Genomic DNA, 15,265 nt, shown 5'->3' on the forward strand with positions numbered 1-15,265 from the left:
TGTGGAGTGAACATGGATGGAAGTTATGGTTTGACCAGATGTGGAATGTAAAATCGAAACTTTTCAAAATGTATTTAGCACAAATTTGTCTTCAAAGTAGAACACACTCATCTCTAATTGACAACTTATGTGAATTGCGTTTAAAAATACTGTTAAAAATCAGAGAGGATATAAAAGTATAGCGAAATGGCAAAAAAAAAAAAAGCTTGTTTTTTCATTTCAGCTTTTCCTATATGCTTGCTATATTGTTTCATTAAACTACTGTCCATTATTTTTACAGCTGGAGAATTTTACAGAGAATAAAGGAGAAATGAATAAACCCCCTAATTCAAAGAGATGACTTGGAAGTAATTATGTAAACAAATAGTATAAATTTAAGTTTATTTAGGTTAAAATAAAATGAGTATAGATAAGTCAGTTGGAAATAAAATCTGTTATTTTCTATCAAATTTCCTGAGTTTTACACATTCTTAAGGAGATGTCACGCCACAGCAAAGCACTGAAGCTATAAAAGTAATTCAGCAAGAATTAATTGAAGAAAAACTATCTCAAGCAAAAAAAAATAAGAAAGAAAATAATAAAAACAGTGGGACAAAAAAGAGTAAACAAACAAAAACACACCACATTCCTAAATGAAAGCAGTACTGTCAGAGAATTTGTCATCTTAAAATTAAGGCATTTGCAGATACTAACTACTGTATATAAAAGATAAACAACAAGGTTTACTGTGTAGCACAATGAAATATACTGAATATCTCGTAGTAACCTATAATGAAAAAGAATATAACAATGAATATATGTATGTATATGTATGACTGACTTATCATGCTATACACCAGAAACTGACACAACACTGTAAACTGACTATACTTCAATTTAAAAAAATAAAATAAAATAAAAATCAAGATACTATGTATTTAAAATATTTCCAGGCAAAAAATAATAATGTCATATAATTTGAAGAAAATAGACTTAAATGACAATGCTCAGGTCACCGTCATAACACTACCGCTTACTAGAGAGGAACCAGGATGGTGGTCATTCTCTGTGAATACATGGGATGGTGAGAGGGTGGAAGGGGGACTTACCGCGTTCTGGTAGGGTTCTGTTTTTTATATAGATAATACGGGCCCAAATGTGTTCCAATCTCAACACTATGGCTGTGTAATTTTTTCTATCTATGTTACATATCAGTAAAATGTTTACCATTAAAAATTGGCTAATATTTATTCTCCACATGAATTATATCAGGGCCAGCATCACATCATCTCTGTCTACATCTATATAGATCTATTAATCTATCTGTCAGCTGTCTATCCATCAGTCATCTATCTACACCACGATACTAGGTTGAATTTTTGCACATGTATCCTTTCAAATTTATTATTCTAACACGATTTTGCAAAAAGAAAGTGCTAAAAGCTGACATTGAATGATTAAGAAAAACAAACGACTTATTTTTAGATTATTAATATAATAGCTTGCTTAATCAGATCGAATCCCCTTTTAATCATCTTAAAATATCATATTTACTTTGTTTTCTTTCAAGACTACAATTATGCCTATTCTATAATTGCAGATATATAAATGATACATGAATCTTATTTTTACTTTGTAGATACTCATATTCCCCCCAAATACAATTATCTCTGAGAAAAAGAAATCAGCCTTTTCCTAATAAACTCATCTATAGGTAACAATAAAAAAGCATGCTTACATAAGCAAACTATTTAAATATTCAATTTTTCCTAATGGTAATTAATTTTAGGTTCACTTTGGCTAAAAGATTTTGAAATATTTTGCAAATCAATCATTGTATTTGATATTAAAAAGGTAAGAGTTTACTGAATTTCCATAATTAATATTCCAAACAATATAAAAATATATTTGAAATAAGTTTCTTCTGTACAGCACAGGGAACTATATTCAATATCTTGTAATAACCTTTAATGAAAAAGAATATAAAAACAAATATAATCTATGTATATATAGGACTGGGACATGGTGCTGCACACCAGAAATTGACACATTGTAACTGTCTGCACTTCAACAGGATAGATAGATAGATAGATAGATAGATAGATAGACAGACAGACAGACAAATAGAGATACAGATATATTCCAAACAGAAACCCTAATGATGATAATGGTGTCAGAAAAAGACCCCATAGGTCTGCCTGGAAAGCTTTGTGACAGCAATGACATTTTAAACAAGAGGAGAAAATTATTTAAAGGAGTAAATATCCTAAGAATTAGAAAATTAAAACCCTCAAGACATTTTAGCATCATTTCTTTTTCTTACCATAAAGTTTTCTTTATGTTTCATTATGGCACTTGTAAAATTTCTTTAAAATCATCTCTTTACCTTGTCTTTTTTACTTATTTAATTGGAAACTTTATATTCACAATTATACATGGCACCTGGCACATGGTAGAAATTCAATAACTGTGAACCAAATTGATGGATAAATATTTTAATTTTAGTTAGAAATCTTTACTTAAAAGTACTTTATTTAATGTTTTTGAGAACCGCTTGAAGAAAATGGAGCAATGCCAGCATATATAAATTTCAGAGCCCTCAGGAGTCAGAAATCATCCAGCCTCACCAGCTCATTACACAAATGAGGTACCTGGAACCTAGGGAGGGCGCAGCAGAGCTAGCTCCACATGAAATAAGTGAAACAAGAGCTGGAACTGGGTCCTGAGCTGCCTGACTTACATGTCATATGCCCATTCCAAACATCAGATTGGCTTTCCAAGCTCTATACTTAAGTTTTTGAAACTTTGCTTGCCTTAATCAATCTGGTTCAATCTCTCTGTCCTCCCTCTGTCTCTGTCTCTCTCTCTCTCTGGAAATAAAATTACAATAAACCACAATTTAATTGATCCAGACTGATGTACGAGTCAATGAGAATGATGTAGTCTCTTGGGTCATTCTCATGAACAATAAATACTGCTATGAATGTGCTGGTTAATATAACTTTGAATGAAGGCCAAATCAGTTAGCTTTTATTCTAAGTACTAATTTATTAACGCTTTGAAATATAACTGCTATAAACTATAATTACTCCAAACCAGACTTGTAAAAAGTAACATACAAGTGTTGATTAGTTTCTACTCTGTCATAAAACAGTTTGCTTACTTATGTTCCTACACATATAGACTCTTTCATCATTGCATGTGGTTAAAGCTATTAAACTAGCAAAAAGCTTTAGACATGTTGATAATAAAGAATATGTAATTTGTACATATAACTATGTGAAATTTTATATATAGTATAATATAGTATCATTAATATGTGATATTATAGCATATAATATGATACTTAGACATAATTTTATTGAGTATATAAATTTTAGATACACTAATATGTTATACTTAAGTACGCATGATATTGTATCATAAGATATTGATTACATATATCATATATGATTATTCATAATAAATTGTGCATAATTAGAAATTAAGTACATAGATGATGTTTCTTTCAAATGTAAATATTGGGTTAAAAGGTATTATTACCATTTTTTTCTCTGACAGTTATTAATTTTCATTTCAAAATTTTACCAAGCACCTAATGTCAAAAGGCAAGTCAATGCAGCTCCAGTTCCTTATGTGCTGCAATATTTCTGGGGCTTAATATTCAATTAGAAATTAATTTTCAAACTCTGTTAATTATAATAAGCATACAAACAGAAAATATTCATATTAGAATACATATATTTTAGTGGCAAAGACTTAATTTTTTTAAATTATTTTTACTACTTACAGCAAATGTTATAAGTGCAAATTTACATATAAAATGTTGCATGTCCTCAAGAGAAAAAATACAAGAGGGTATCAATGCTAAATTCTCTTGCATCCCTACACAACAATACACAGTATACTCAGGGCATTATTCATGATTAACATCATGATTTAAAATACATCTGACATTGTCACTGTTTCTTGAACCTGCTCCAACAATATAATGGAAGTTTAAAATAGTACATGATATATAATCGATGCTCAGAGGACTCATACCTTCACATGAAAAGCATAATCAGACAGGAATCAAACATAAGTTCAATGTAAAGGCGCAGATACCAATGCTGAGTTATTTATCTATGCAAATGACTTTATATTAAAAATGATTTCCCCTAATTATATCCCCCATAATTTCAATAGATAACATACTCTTAGCTATCAGAATCATTCATTTTTAGGACTGTATTTTGAAAAGCAATCTAGAGTTTCTTCGATGGGAAGAGACTTGAAACATGAGGATGAAGTGTATACGCATAAACAGTATTGTTACGTATTATATCCGTGAAACATGTAGAACATAAATAATATAGCCATAAATCGTAAGGAATGAGAAACAATGCAGATAAAATATAAGATGTGAAATAAACTATTAAGTTTTGAGGAGACTGATATAAAAGACAGGGCAGACATTTAATTGAGGGACAAACCAGATTACATCTTCTCGGAGAGCAACTGCCTCAGTGCAGTTCCCACTTGTACCTGCTACCGTGAGCCCAGGCCCGGCTACACTGGCAGACCTGTTTTTCACACCCTGTCAGTTATCATCCATCAAAACGACACACACGTACACGACTCATGAACACCCACACATAAACCTGTTGAGAAAGGCTGTGCGTGCCCTGTGAGCACACGTGAAAATAAAAAGTTTGCACAGGAGGCCAGAAAAGCGTGTTCTCAGGCTCTCAGATTGTCCGTTGTGTGTGACACAGAATAAGGTGAACTGGACACAATTTAGTCAGCACAAGATGGCCACATACCATCAGGATGCCTTTATGCGTAAAACACGGTTACCATGGAATTTAAATGTGTGGTACTTGGTTGGTCTTGGAGAGGCCAAACCTATAAGCTCACTCCTACAGATGTGATTTTGATTTATTTTTTAAATAACACAAAGGTTAAAATCACAGCAATTGCAAGAAACTCTGTAACAACAACAAAAAAGCTTTCATTAGATTTCTTACTACGTGCATACACATTCAGAAAACTGATATTTTTCTAGAAGCTACACTTGTGATAGCTGTAACTGGTGATGGTACATAAGCGGTAACCTTGTACCTCATTACATGAAGTCTAAAAGGATATTGTTATTACACCACAGTGGGCTAAGAGCTTTCTGATGTGTTTAATATTAATATGAACAAAATAAAGCTTCCCTGCCAAAGGGCAGCTACGAGCAACAAACACAGATTGCAACCCGGTTCAGGCACGCCGTCTGCACCCTGGCAAGAGTTATTACGCCACCACCACACTTGTTACTGCCACCGCGGGCCTGAAGGCCACTTCCCCCAGACCTGAAAAATTACATTTTAAGGAATTCAGGCGCCAGGGGTTCTTTTCTGTTGCTCCATAGAAAAAACAGATGTAACATGAGACAGCGTTTGTTACATTTATTTTAGAAATGAAAGTCAACAGAAGAGGTAAAACATTAAGAATGATTTTATTTTCTTTGTTGTTCATTCTAGGAATTGCGATCTCATTGCCTTTTAGCTATTAAATCTACTTAAAATTACCATGAACTTTAGAACGCAATGACAATTTCAGAATACAAATACAAATTTTTTGGAGTTTGTGTAAATCATCATATAAAATTAATAGTGTTCTGTAACCATTTTCAACAACGATGCTGTCAGCTATCCTATGTAAGTGAAAATTCAAAACTAGGAGTTACACAAAAAGCTACATTTAATTTAACAAAATCATTGAAGAAACAGACTGAGAAGAGTCTCCAGCCCATATTGCCTCTCCCTTGGAGGCTGATCTGTAATTGCAAAGAACATGCACGGGCTGTTTCCTGTGGTTTTTCTTATTCATTTCCCAAATAATTTCCGTACCTCTTGATCCAACCACTCCAAGTGATTCCTCTCTCTTGATGTGTTTCCTCTCTTCTTTGCTGGACTAAGCAAAGAAGCAGTTGCGCTGAATATACCGAAGATGTTTATAGACTCTAACCTACAGCTGAGCAAATGCCCCTAAGTTCACAAATGAAATCTGCTGCCAGGACAAGGGAGCAAAGGGTAACACTCACTTACGAATCCCTGTCGTATGATTGATTTTATCAGTATCTTTCTAAACCTACCCCATGTGCCCAGTTGGTACTCACCTGGAGTCTCAGCCAAGCCATTAACTGCGAGCTGATGCTCCAGGTGTGACAGACACTTACCCACGGAATGATCTATTTTGCTTCCTTTGGACAACGTAGCTAAAAATATGCAGATGCAAATGTCAAGTGCTGGAGGCAAAGCACCCATCACCATACTAGAGGTCGGTGGCAGCTGAATTAAGGGTGCTGCCAGTCCATCATGGCTGGAGTGCACACAAAGCTCACCCCGGGACAATCTGTCACTGTCAGAACGCCAGCCACAAAACCCTCGGCTACACTAGGATCCTGAAGCAGGGCAAAGCCTATAGGGTAGGCTTACTTTGTGTCCCAAATTTAATAAAGTGATTTTTCATTATATCATTTTCAATTTTCTCCTTTAATGTAGCAGTCAGTCGGTGCATGGTAGCATTTCCTGTAGCTCCCACTATTTCGTTTCAAAAAATACTGTCACCAAAAATTTTTAATTACTCCTCTGAAATTCCATGTTTACTATTACTGTTCTGAATTACTTATTAAAACATTTCTTATTGCTTCTGATTAGAAATGTAAAACTTTCTATTAGGGTCTTTTGAAGTTTCAGCAGTATTGAATATTTCTGAATTCCTTAAGCATATCCAAAGCTTTTGACTTCAGTTATCTTATTATAATAGGACAACTAATGCCTGTGTGCAGACTCGCTAAACTTTCATACAGAGAATGTTACACTCTCCCATTTGTCACCCAATTAAACAGGTGCCCAGAGAACTGATAAGAACACCAGACTAAAACTCAGCAGACTGGGGCGTAATTAGAGAGACAGAGTGGATTCCTTGTTTCAACTGGCCATTACAAAACCGTTCTGCTGTCATTTCTCCTTTTTCCAAAAAATAAATTGGCTTTGCTCACAAAAAACTAAAAAGGATGAGTCCAAATTCTTTGTGAACTGATTATCACTAAAAGTCAGCACTAAGATGATTTCAAATGAATAAGAAAAGAATTGTATAAGAGAAAATGCTATAATCCACATAAATTACATATGTGTTATGAAAGTTCTAAGAACCAGAAAAAAAGCAATAATTGGCCAAATATGTCAGCAATACTGTAATCATATTCTTCAGTGCTGCTCTCCCCCATTTTTAGTTGAAGCATAGACTGAGGATTATAGTTAAGATGCTTCTTTATCATAAAAAATTAATGGAAGTATTAATTGGAAAGGACAAAAAGCTAGTCATTTTTAAAGTATGTGTTTGTGTATTTCCCAGAATAAATTTAGAAGTAAAATAATAAAAATCCAAAGTGCACTCTCACTGCAATCTTTATCTTCCTCTTCTACTACTTTGTCCCAAATTCTTGGCTCCATTCTATTATTTCTTCCTGACTATTTCCTTCAGAAACCATGATGTCAAAGGGAAAGGGATTTCTGGACCTCCATGGTACCTCTGGGACTTCACGGAGCTTCGCTGGCAGAAAGCATTCCTGAGTGCAGCCTCAAAACCACAGGCAATGGAGTCACGCCCAGTTACAAGGCTCCTGGCGCAGGAACTTTGAACCTCTGGGGGTGCTCTTTAGACATATAACCTGGTGACCTTGCACCTCACTAAACACTAAAACCCACCACGTTCATAAAGAAAATATTCATATTACGCTTAGCCCTGTTGTTCTGATGAAACTTTCAAGCATAGAGAATGAAGCTATCAGGCTGCCAGAAAAGAGAAAAAAGACTGCAGATGGGGGATCGGTTTCTGTTTCGAGCTTTGTCACTTGTGACCTGGGTTACTTCAAGTATGAAGTTGTTGAATCTTCACAATACCTTTCTCATAGATGAAGATAAGACTACTCTGCCTGCATTACCTAGGGGAAAATAGATTATATATAACACCCAGTATATTACATATTACTATATATTATACATGTTATATGTAATATATGATGAAATAGCTAAGGTCTATACAAATACAGATTCTTGTTATATAAAAAGGGAACTAAATACTCCAGAGTGTACCTCTGATGTACTATTCAAGTGTCTGTTAACAATGTGGCAAAGTTCCTAAATATCAGAATTGTATTTTCCCTTGCTGACAGATCTGATCGTTGAACTACCTAGATAACTACCCATAGGAATTGCATTGGATATACAAGAATACTCATATATAAGACTTTCTAAGAAAGGTATAAGACATCCAAAGGTAGATACATAGATAGATAGATAGATGTACATATAATACTTTCACCTTTTCCAGCTTCTTCCCCCATGCCTTACACTGGCTAGTACACAATGATGTACATTCTAATTTCCCAGACCCGTATGTGTCTCTCCTGCTCCTACACGAGTTAGGCCCTTTACCTACTCTTCCATTATTTACTGCAATAACATCCTGAACTAGGTATGGGTCATTAGCCTTTTCTAATCTAATCAGCTCTCCAGTATAGTTTCTGAGTTATCACGTTGATAAATTTCCCATTCAACAACGGAAACAACAAAATTACTGACATGTCAAAAGGTGGCTACAGACCCCCAGCTGGCTTCTTGCTTTCTTCACATATTTTTCTAACTGCCTTGAAGTGGTTCCACAAGCAACTAGCTGGTGCAAAAACTGCTCTATTTTGATTTCTGCTAGTGGTCTGTGTGTCTGCTACCACTGCCTGGCCAGGCTCACACTGAGCGCAGGCTCCTGGCTGGGCGGTGGACTCAGGTCTGCCCTACAAGGGTTCATTCCAGGCCCCCGGCTAAAGAGACAGTGATTTTCTGGAGAAAGTCTCTCACGGGACAATGACGGAAGCACAGGACCAGACACTTAACCACAAGGATACATGGCAAGCCCATGGGTCCTGTCCACTAACAGTCCATGGACCAAAGTCGCACGACCAAGGCCAACATTCAGGGAGCAGAAAAATGTTCCCCACGTGTCACCAGAGAAACTACAAACTCACTTGGCAAAGGGTATGCTAAAGTCCTGGGTAAAGAACTAGGGGAGGAAACAACTCAACTTACGTTATTATAACCTTGGTAAACACTGTTCTTCACAAACCAGTCACAGAGTTATTCAAAGACACTGAAACTCTCCACGATTCTTTAGCATGCCACAGTCCTTCACATTTTAAAGCCTTTGTCTTCTGCCTGAACTTTCCTCTCCACGATATTCCCATGCTATTTATCCTTCAAGACCTGGATCAGATATTTTTGAGCATTCGTATCAACTCTCTCAGACAAGAATCAATGAGTGTCCTTGGAGTAAATTTATTTTTGCAATGTTGTCTTTCTCTGTCCAGATATCTACCTCATGAGACTAAATACTTCAAGGCTAAAAACCGTATCATTTTTATTTATTTAGACCTAATACCTAGTAGTGTTGTGTACATCACAGATACTAAATAAACCTTCAACAAATAAGCCAGTTAATTGGATAATTTGTAACCTTACACTGATATAGGGCACTGAACATTACATCTAGCAATTACAGGATCATATATTATGTACATGTTTTGCTTTAATTTATAAATCTATTAATTCAACTAAGAGAAATTAAGTGTTTTAACTAATCATATTAAAATAAAAAGTTAACTGTCAGATGCTTCAAATTTAGAAACTAGCAACTGACTTCTATCAAAATAAGTATCAAGAAAAGTGAAATGTTTTAAAGTAAGTACAAACTGTATGTATTAATTTAAAAATAAAAGAAATAATTTAAAAATTTTGTCTCCCTTTTAGATCAGTAATTTTCTCCAGGCGTGATTCCATTTTCGATGAGATTTTTCAAACTTTACCTTGGACCAAAGGTGAACTTGTTTGAGAGTTTGAACGAAATTCCCTTAGCCGTTTTTGAGTTATGTGAAGGTGAGAGAACATTCTTCATGCAAAATAGGCTCCAACCTTTTCTACTTACATAAGTCACAAATGACTAATGCTATATACCTTAGACTTGACAGGATTATTATATTTCTCCAAGAAACCTCTAAATTTAAAAGAAAATATCTAATCATTCTGAAGATGACAAAAATTCCCATTTATATGCCCAAAGATTGCTAATAGAAGACTGTAGTTTAAAAGTAAAGAAAATACAATTAAGGGCAATTCGGATTTCTGTCTAGTTTAGATAGAAATAGAATACACGACAAATATCAAATTAGTGTAGCATTTCAGGGCAGAAATGTTAGGAAGTTAATGCACTTTAAAGTGCACTTTAGAATGTAAAAGTAATTTAACCTCAGCCTTTTACAGTCCAGCTGGAGGGAAATGCAGTGATCTGAAATATAAATTCTTTGCCCAGAACATTCTCTAGTGAGTTTCAATCACTTAAACTCTGAGCTCCTCTTAAGCAGTGTGAATGTGGAAAATATCCATTATCAAGTGACATAAAGTAAATTTGGTGTTATAGATTACATTGCAAATTCCTTTTTAAACCTAGCTTAGTCTTCTTTAATTCCCTGGGCCAAAAGTGTTAAAGTTTTAAGGTGGAAGAATAGCATATTAACTGTTTAGAATGTTAAAGGAAAAAATGCAATATGTTTCCTTAACGTTACATTTGTATCAATGACATGCTGTAGTTTTGCATCAGTTGTCCTCCAGCTTACTGACGTGGTTTCAGATGCCTATTCATTTCCCTTCCAATTTCCGCCAATTGGATCAGCCTGTCCTTTATATCCTGACTCAAGCCAATGATGAAACGGCTCAACAGGAAAGGGTCAGAGGCACCGCATCACTCGATTCTAGAGACTCCTCTCCATGGGGCATTAGACGGAACAGGAAATAAGAAATCCTCCAAGTGCCGAACAACTTTATGGTTTTGGTTCAGGAAGATATTGTGGAGAATTTATCTTGAGAGTGTGCGCAGGCTGCATTAGAAAGGTAATAAGATGAAGTCAGGGAGAATAGCAGGGAAAGCTTTACTGAAGTAGGAAGTGGCTCAGCCAGATTCCTATCATGACTGGAAAGGAAAGAACGGAATCCAGAGAAATCTGCAGAATTCACTGGCTGATTCAGTATAGAGAACAAAGAGAGAGACCAGCATACAAAGGATTCATTTGGAATCATTTAGAATTTGATTAAAAATTGCTATAAACAGAGGAAAACATTTAGGTGACGGCAAGAGTTAGAGGGGACGGTGGGTTCTCAGGCACGATGGCTGCTACTTTGCTTTCAGAGCTGGTTTTACCCTCCAGGATGACCTCTGGACGGCCTGGAAGAGCTGCGGGAAACCCCCCCAGGTCTCACTTTCGTCTGACGTCTCTTCACGGTGTTCTCATCGGGCCCCTGCAACTGGTCTGGGTTCTGGGACGTTGTCAGTCTGCTGCCCAGTGGCACTGTCTGAAAATGTCAGTCACGGGAACAGGTGGAAGAAGCCTGGGATGTACTTTAGTTAGACTACACGAAGCAAATGGGAAAAACCAATGTGACAATCAAACCATTGCTGATAGCCGCACCAGTCCCTGGGTGTAAGTCATTTCAGAGACTTCTAGTTTTATACGTATGTAGGCACTGACTACAATATTTGATAGTAAAAGAAAAAAGAAAAAAAGAAAAATGGAGATAGGAATTCCAGTACATATTTAGGAGTCATCAACATAGTGTCAATTGTTGATAAAACACAAAATACATAAAACAGATGGCTTTCTTAAACATGAGGTCTTGTATGCCAGTACTTCTAATAAAAATGCATCTCAAATGCACAATTATTCATTAGCAATGCCCTCCTCACATTGAGTTAAACTGATAAAAACTGGTATATAGGTCATCTATTCTCTTATACCATACTTCATACCTTTAACTTTTCTACAAAACTACAAATATTTAAGTTTTTGTTCACGTAAGAAAAGGTTTATTTTGAAGATGATCTTTCCTAGGGTTTCTCATTTTCTCAACCAGCTAAAAATGGCTATAATTTAAGACGGAGGGTGTCAAATTTTCTCCTATCTCCTTTAGTCATGAAAAACAATTGCTTTGTTATAAAGATGAAAGGCAAGTCAAGAACAACTAGATCTAATAATCTCATTATCCATTATGAATGATAAGAAACTAGGCAAAGATTGAACTTGACCACATATGAAAAGAAGGTTGTCTACATTTGAGACCTCTAAAATTCTGCTTATTCCCTGAAATTTGGAAAGGAGAATTTTGGAACAGTCTACAAAGCACTGCTTCCCAACAGCCTGGATGATTTGGAGTGGAAATACATAAATTCATCAGGAAGTCCTGGACTCTCTCTCAGGTTTAGTGAGTTTTCATAAATTCCAATTACTGGACTCGCATTGTCGCTTAGTTCTAATCAGTCATCTGCCTCTTTCTGCTCCTTGACTGGTTTCCCTCTCTAATAATCAACTTCTTTTGAAAAGGGGAAGGAGATCCTGACTTAGTTCTTCTCTTTTTCAAATTTTTTTTCACAATTAGAATTTGTTTCTGAGTCCTCTGTTTATCTGCTTCACCTTGTATTTGTCATCATGGCCATGGTTAATAAAGCCAGCATTCATATAGCATTTAATATGTGCTGGCTCTGTTCTAAGTGCCTTAAAAATATTAACTCCTTAAATATGCACGACAGCCAGACAACCCATAAGTGCTATTATTATCTCCCTTTTACAGATGATTAACTGATAGAGAGGATAGTTCACTTGAGCAGGATCACACAGTCAGTACACAGTGGAACTGGGACTCCAGCCAGGGGTATGTGACTCCAGAATCTGAGCTCTTCCTTGCTCTATTCTTTTGACTTTTTCTGACATTATGGGACATACTGAAATAGGGAGCATGTACAAACATATAGATAAAAGGCAGATAAGAGGCTATTTCTCTTTCAATTATTTAATTCTATCCCCAGGCATTCAATAGAGAAAACTGAAAGAAACATATAATGTCTAACAATGATGGGTTATCATGTGTTGACAGGTAGACAAACCAAATTTAAAACAATATGGAAGAGGTCAAATGTAAACTTCTTTCTCTGTCATTTACCTTAATATGATATTTGTTATCTTTTTAAAAAAATATGGAGACAGTAAAATGATCAGTGGTTGCCAGTGCAGGAGGAGGAAAGGGATGAATTAGCTGAGCACAGCTAATTTTTAGGAAAGTGAAAATATTGGTGTATGATACCGTGACAGTAGATACAGGTCATTATACATTCATCCAAACCCATAGAATGTCCAACACCAAGAGTGAACTGTAATGTAAGCTGCGGACTTTGGGTCATGATGTCTCAACGAAGGTTCACCAGTTGTAATAAATGTACCGCCTGCTGGGGGATGTTGATATTAGAAAAGGTGATGCATGTGTGCAGACAGGGAGTATATGAGAAACAGCTGTTCCTCTTAATTTCATTGTAAACCTAAAACTTCTCTAAAAATAAATCATTAATTAAAAATAAATAAATTAAAAAACCCAGGATAGTTCATAAACCATGCATACACATTCGCATCCCAACTAATGGATTCTTACTTTACTTCCCAGAGCTGTTATGAAACGTAAGAAAATCAATGTAGGTTTTCTTTTAATTCAGACACTAATGATTAATAAAAAGATACTTTTGAAAAAATTGAATTCCTACTCACTCAATGGATGAGAGAACACAAGTCTATACAAAAGTAACCAGCTATACGGTATAAAGGATTCATCGGAGAGACAGTCTACCTAGTTAGGAAGACAATTTTTCTTTTCTTCTAAGTACCTTTATTACTGGCACCTATCTTTCACAAATTCAACAAAATACATTCAACAAGGACTCGTTCAGTGTCAGTCACCAAGTACAGTACTGCCTGCGTTCCATGCTTAGTGATGCAAGCATTTCAAAGATGAAGAGATTCTACCAAAGAGTTGTACGTGTTAGTTTTCACTGACGGGATTTCCTCCTTTCGCTGTGCTGTGATCTTGATGCTCTGAAGTTCAGGAAATGGAACGTACAGAGTCATTATGAAGGAATAGAACAATTGTGTGTTCTTATTTAAAAATAAAAATATTTCCAAAAGAGGTTTTGAGTTTTCTTTCTGCTTGTTAGAAGAGCTGTTATTCTGCTACTCAAAGACAGAAGATATATGAGGATGTTAAAAGACAAAAGCCTATTGGGATTCCCGTGAAAACTTTCAAAGCTCTTTCAGCATCCGTGCTATAGTTGCAACCACTTACCTAATTCTAGCAATCAGAAACTCTGAGGTTGCTGCAGTTTCTGATTGCTAAAACATCATCAATTTTGCTCACGCTGAGTTAGGTTCATTTAATTTCAATTAGCATTTATTGAGCTCCTATCTTGTACTGAGCTCTGGGTTGGAGAGATCAGAAGATAAATAAGCTACTTCTTGGAATATAACATGAGCTCAATAACTATATATTAAATAATTACAGCTAACACTTTATAGCACTTTTACATGCTGGGCATTGTTCTAAGAGCCTTTCAAATATTAACTCATTTGACCTTCATAACGAATCTACATGATCCTCACTCTAGGGACAATGAACTTAAGTCAAGGAGAAGTTGAGTGCATCATTGTATCTAGGTGTCATGGCTCAGGATCAGTGGAGCTGGGATCTACGCTCAGGCATTCGGGTTCAAGAATTCATATTGTTAAGTGTTTGTAAAAAAGAGCGAGCAAGTGGCTTATTGAATGAATTTATACATTTTTTAAAGGACTAAATGAATGATACTGAATAGGGTGACATTTGAGACATGAGTAAACTGAATCAGTTTAAAATAGTGTAGGAAAAAAGTCCAATACGAAAGAAACACATGAGCAGTGAAATTAATCTTAAAACCTAGGAATTCACTATTGAAAATCTTGGTGGGTCATGAAAAAAAAAACCCTGAAAAACCAACAAAATTATTTCTGACCAGGTTTTGTGCATATTCTCCAAGGCCAGTACGTTTCTGAAGAGATCTGTAACTATGTGCATTTTAGTCTTAAATCGGGGGTTGCCAAAGTCAAAAAAGTTTCCGATAATTTGTTAAATTCTTCCCCACATTATGATCCTTGCTGATTCCACGCTCCCATTTTGATTTTATCATTATTTTAACCCTGATTCTTGCCATTTACTTTTCTATAATTACAACAAGCAATGCATACAATTCTGTTCAATTAAAATTGTGTCATAACTTGAAAAACACCCTACCTGTTTTCTGGTTATAAATAGAATTGAATAGAATTCTCCATATTATAAATAGAATTGAAATTTCAATT

General features: G+C 35.4%; 1 protein-coding gene across 2 annotated transcripts in view; it reads right to left on the reverse strand.

Moving 5' to 3' along the window:
- BRINP3 (BMP/retinoic acid inducible neural specific 3) overlaps window positions 1-15,265 on the reverse strand; it is a 335,533-nt gene that overhangs the window by 129,932 nt on the left and 190,336 nt on the right. The window lies entirely within an intron of this gene.

The sequence above is a fragment of the Vicugna pacos genome, chromosome 23 (genome assembly GCF_048564905.1).
Source record: "Vicugna pacos chromosome 23, VicPac4, whole genome shotgun sequence".
NCBI lineage: Eukaryota > Metazoa > Chordata > Mammalia > Artiodactyla > Camelidae > Vicugna > Vicugna pacos.